The sequence below is a fragment of the Phoxinus phoxinus genome (assembly GCF_949152265.1).
Source record: "Phoxinus phoxinus genome assembly, chromosome: 13".
NCBI lineage: Eukaryota > Metazoa > Chordata > Actinopteri > Cypriniformes > Leuciscidae > Phoxinus > Phoxinus phoxinus.
The window spans coordinates 16500431-16506430 of record NC_136888.1 but is presented as its reverse complement, the minus strand read 5'-3'; the positions used below and the strand labels follow the sequence as shown (position 1 = coordinate 16506430).

At 37.2% G+C, this 6000-nt stretch overlaps 1 long non-coding RNA gene across 1 annotated transcript in view; it reads left to right on the top strand.

The window, feature by feature from the left end:
- Positions 1-945: 945 nt before the first annotated feature.
- The window catches only part of LOC307009643, a 78310-nt gene continuing 73255 nt past the window's right edge, over positions 946-6000 (top strand). The window contains exon 1 of the long non-coding RNA XR_013800089.1: positions 946-1056. This is a non-coding gene — a long non-coding RNA (uncharacterized lncRNA). The remainder of the gene's footprint in view (positions 1057-6000) is intronic.

The following is a 6000-nucleotide window of genomic DNA, read 5'->3' as shown; positions in this document are numbered from 1 at the left end:
TAGTAAAAAATATTAAATAAACGTAATGCTTAATTGAAAAAAAAATACTGGTGAACTTGACAATTCCACTTAAAATTATTAAGTATATAAACGTCATGCTTAATCGGAAAAAAGAATTAAGTCAACTGATCACTTTTTACAGTGTTCTTTTGAGTTCTAATTTTAATAATTCTAGTTCATAAAACTGACCTTACTGAATTGTTTACAAATTAAACTGATCTAGTTATCAAGTTCACTGACTCAATGATTCAGTCGCAACAGATTAAAAAAATATATTTTTAACTCACTAAATTTAACACTTAAACGCGTCATTCACTACCCTCTCCCTCATTCATAGACATCAAACGTCTTAGTATCCCTCAATATATTCACTATAAACAATACGGTATAACAAGAAAAAATTATAAAAGAATATGTTTTCTAATAATTTTTTGTAAAGTGTATAGGGTCACTAGAGACCCGAGGTATGTAATATTGTAAGTATATATTTTTTTGCACAATAATAATTTAATCTCTGATGACTCAGTTAGCACAATTCACCTTTATTCTTGAAGGTGGCAATAATGTGATGTTTTGTGAATGTGGTTAAGATCACAAATATTAGCTTGATCCTTAATGTACTGGGGAAATGACATGTGAAAATGATGATGGTTAAAAGCATCTGCTCAAAATGAACCCTTTAATGTTTCGAAAAGTAATGAAATATGCTTTATTTTATTCTTTTGTAATGTATATTTAAAAAATTTGAAGAGTTTTATACTTTTGCGGGAGTTAGAGATCCATCCGTGTTTGAGATAGATCCGGGTCGCTAAAAACCTGAATTTGTAATAATGATTGGTGAATCATTCATGCATTTAAAGGTTCATGGAAAAAAGTTACCACTTTTGTGATACTTGGTATGTGTACTTGGTAGTACCGTAATGGTATGTTTGTCTTCTTTTGAAGCTTTAAAGACCCTTTCATTGGAGTTGCATGGAAAAGAGCGACCATTACAAATCATCTCCTTTTGTGTTCCACTGAAGAAAGTAAGACATACAGATTTGGAACAACATGAGGGTGAGTAAATGACACATTTTTAGTTCTGATTACAAAAAGTGAACAGTAATAGTGAACTGCAAAATAAATTTGCATGAATTATACTTATAATTGAATGAATTATACAAAACAACCCTTACGTTTATCAGATTACAATTTTGTTGCCAGAACAATTTGTTAGCAGTATGACAACGATCCACGGGGCAGAATTCTGTGCCATTTAGGCATTATCATGTAGTTTGTGCATTTATTCATCAGGACCTATCACCTATGATAATACTTGCTTTGTACACAGGTTGCGCACGACTGACCTGCTTTTGATTTCCATCCTATTTCCCGATGTCCGCACATGTAGCTCCTGTTAATGGGGCCATGCCGGTCATTATCGAAATCTAATCTGTTTGGTTGAGGGGACATATGCATAAATAGTGATAAAGAAAGAGGGCAGCTGTCTGTAAAGGTTAGATGGAGATGACTGTAGAGAAAGGCCAATATTGTCTGATAATATGGCGGTAGCACGGCTCTGTAATTATGAGGTGTCGCCCCATGCAGCTGCTTCCGCCCTGGCTGGCATTGGGTGATGACACCAGAGCGAAATATAGCACGGAGGTCTCTCCAAACAGCCTTAGTGTCAAAGGGGTTGACATTTGAATTCTGATGTGCCCAGAGACATTTACATACTGCCCTCATTACCAGACATTTATCCTTGGCTGTACTTTCAGACAACACACAAAGAGTTCACATTGACTTTTTTTACTGTTGAAATGATAAATAAATGCAATGAGTGATTGATTTTTATTGATTGTGTATTAGGGAACAAGAAAGTACTGGGGGACTGGGAACAGGGCATGGCATGTCTCTTTACTTCCATATCATGTGACCATTAACAGACATCGTCGTGAAATGATTGAAATATTAACTTAAAATATTAACTTAAAATCTCAGGGGGTACTTCAGGTAAATTCAGCTGACAAAAAGTTTGGGAACCGCTGATTTTTGGTGTCAACATTGTAAGTCAATTAACCTACTTTAAAATGGCTGTTTTTCTATCAACGTTTCCAGAACAGACTGAACTAGAGCTTTGGTTTACATAACCGGATGCGGGGGCAAGATCACTGGGGTGAAAAGGTCCCTGTGAGAGAAAAGAGAGAAAGGGAGAGTTGGAGGGGGGGGGTTGACGTTGAAGTTGAAGCCTGTTCTTTTGTGCAGCCGCTCTTGATCATTTACATCAAGTTGACATTCGGAGAGTTTACTCTGGGGTCTGTAATTGTATTCTTTCTCCAGTTCTGCATTGCCAACCGTGAAAATGGAATCTTATCAACCCTGACCAATTTTTAATGTACAAAATGAATTGGCAGAGGTTCAAAAAAGGGAGCTACAATTCAAATCAGGTGAATGATACATGTATTTTTTCCTCTCCGAAATCCTTCTAGCTGTTAGCCTAACCCCCCCAATCAGCCCCCGCTCACTGCTATCATATTACAATGGATTTATTTTTCTTTCAGGGGAAGGGCAGGAGCCACAAGGGCTGAGGGAGGGTAATAGGAGGTGTTCTAACTGGAGGAAGAGGTTGAATTGCTCAGATTTATTGTAGTCTTAGCGGTGGATGAACTAATTGAATTGATGACCTAAAACAAGGACGAACAATTTCTATTTAGCTGAGATCACTCTATCAGAAAGATTGAGAGCCATATTTCATTCATCGTGCCATAGGTTAGCATGGGGTTGAGGTAAAACATTGAGTTACTGATCCAAGGATCCCTTCTCTTTTTGATGCCTTACTCAGTGCACCTAATTGCAATAAAATCTAGATTGGGCAAAAATGGATATGACCTTAATGTGGTTTTCAACACGATGATTCAAGTTTCCTGGAGAAAAGGTCACTGCGGTGTTAACGGTCACACCTCGGCTGGTTGTACCTCCATTTTAGATCCCTAACTAGACAAAGTTTTGATGGCATGAGCAGGATCTTGATAGAATCTTGGGATGACCACTCTATAGTGGTGATTTGAACTTATAGTGATGTCATATTCTTTGCATTTTTTCTGAAAATAGATCTTTGTTCTGCCTTTTTCTACTCCCAGTTAAAATTTCATAGGTGGAAAAAAAAAAACAAAGAGAGCGAAACGAAAGTTATACATATGTTAAAATCACATCGGTGACAAAGATCATAGAAGTGAACAGCATCCTCAGTCACGCTTGTGGTGCTAATCTCTCTTTTTTTTAAATCAAAATTAGATTTGGAGCAACGGAACAAACAGGGGGCGAGACTTTGGCGTAATATTTTAATCAAATTGTCATGAATGACTGGATACAATTAGAGAAGCTGTCAATCAGAAACGCAGGGATCCTTTTGTTGCTCATCTGTCAGAGACTCGGATGCAGACAGGGCATGATGGGCCTGCATCGGAGATGACCTTTTCTGGGATCCTCGTATATGAGCTACTTTCTCCTTTTCTGGTCAGTTCCTTTCCTCTCCTTAACTTCTTTTTATGCGGAATGGGCGAACAAGTGCTCCACACACCCTGTCGGGCTTATCTTTTCAAGGCTGCGATTGGCTGATGCATCATCAGACGGCAGTGAGGGACAAATCTGCTAATCTTTTTAAATGACATTAGAGCTCATGCAGAGCTGCATAGGCACGTTTGAGAAGGAACACCATCAGAAAAATGACTGCCATGGATGACATGTTCACCCTTATTAAAAGGAACAGCAGCATGCTCTCCATAACCAACCCCCCAATTCCTTTTTTTTCCCTTTTATTGTATTTTGCATGAGCACTTTAAAAACTAAACAAGTGTGAAAACGATCACTTATTAGAGCAATTTAGGCTCGAGAGTCCTTGACAGTGTGAATAAACGGCCTGATTTGGCTTAACAGCAGTAATCTTTGAACATTGGGGTGTCTGCGCATGGTGAGATAATCAATTTCTGACACACCTAAAGAAAACAAGCATTTTCTTTCCTTAATTGGGCTATTATAAGTGCATGAGGCATAGACAAACGAGAAAAGCATTTTTTCATCTCTGACTTTTGGGAGGAATGTGTTTGTTTCCCTTCAGTTCCTTTGCTTTTTCTACTTCAATAGAAGATAACATTTTTTGTTGTTCTTTTTCTTTTTTTTTGGGGGGGGGGGGGGGGGGGGGGGATTGTATTGAGAGAAACAACAGACCACAACACGATGGCTCCAAAACAAAAGACTCTGCCCAATCGCACATATATATTTTTTTATCCTAGTGCACTAATCTATGGTTCATTCCCTTGAGTCTAGCACTAATAATATGTGTCATATATCCATGAGTCAGTATATGGTCATGACTGTTATCTCCAATAATTATGTAGTGAAGTGGATTAATTTGTTCAAAAATGAATGGTCGATTTGATATACTGCCTTGGAGACCAAAAGTGCATGCAATTATGCATGTGTATTTAACAAACGGGTACATGATCCTACACCTGGTGCAATTATAATGTGATTCCATACATGATGTGCTGCTGCTGGAACCATCCACTGGTGTGATTGACTGATCATGTGACATCTGACAGAATATTCCTCTCTCTCCATGACAATCTGTTGAGTGACACTTGATTTACTATCTGTTTTTTTTTTTTTTTTTTGCTCTATTGTTTTTCATACTTAATTCGTATTTACTGTCTTCCTTTATTTTATTTATGTTGTCATCAACTGCCACTTCATTGTTGTAAATGTTCAATTATCCTTATATTTGTTATTTGGTTGTTCATCAGCAAAAAAAAAACAGTTCGGTCTGGTCGAACAAATATTAAAATATATCTGTCTGTCTGTCTGTCTGTCTGTCTGTCTTTCAGTTGTGTGCAGTGGTGTTTTAAGGGCACCTATTATGGAATTTTGAAATTTACCTTTCATGTAGTGTGTAACATAGATCTAAGTGAACAAAAACATCCTGCAAAGTTTGAAATATGAAAGTGCACCGTATATAAAGTTATTGTCTTTCAAAAGTAAGAGTCGACTCTGAGTCATTTTTATGAATCGTTAGAAGACCGAAGCTTTTTCTCTGACTAGATGACGTCAACTTGTCAAGTTATTTGAATACGATACGCCCACTTATTGCGCTCCAAGGCCAGCAGGGAAAACATCAGGGCGACGAGACGCTGTGTTCTGAAGTGCGACTCAAAAGCAAACTTTTTTCATCTGCCCAAGGAGGAGCATTTGAAGACTAAGTGGCTACAATTCATATAACTGTAACCACAGAAGTATACCGAGCCTTGTGCTTTGCTCGCGCCATTTTCAAGATGATTGCTTTACCAACTTAAATGCAATCAAACTTGGATTCGCGAGCCGGCTGATATTGAAGGAAGGTTCAGTTCCAAGTGTATTTGCATCAGCTTCCTCCTCCGTATCACAACCTGTAAGTGTTATTAATAATTTTTGCTTTTATATTTTATGTAGCATGCTTAATAATTATTTTGTTTGTTGTGTAAGCACCGTTTAGCTTCTAGGTCTTCAATGACAATTGTATTGAGATTGCCTATGTGAAGTGTTTGTTGTTGTTTTCGGAGTTGTCTTAAAGAATAGAGTAATACCTCGTAGTAACGTAACTACATTTTATTTTTTTTATTTTTGTAAAAACGTTATGTTTATGCATCGGGCTAACGCAAACAAAGACTGATTGTGCTTTTACAATATGAACTCTGGGCTATGCTCGATAACATAACATTACATGCTTTATCTTATTTTTAGTTTTTTACTACAAACTACAAAGCAGTGGACTATAATCATTATTATAACACGATTTAATTGATAAAAGCATCATTGTACTCCGTGTTAAACAATAAGTATTATCTTTGTAAACACTGCTGGGTCATCTGACCAATCACAGATTAGCGTCGCGCAAAGGAGGGGTTTGAAAAAATGAGTCGTTGAACGAAACATTTGGGAGTCGGTGAGCAAATCAGGTAAAAATAAATGCATATTATGCGACAACAA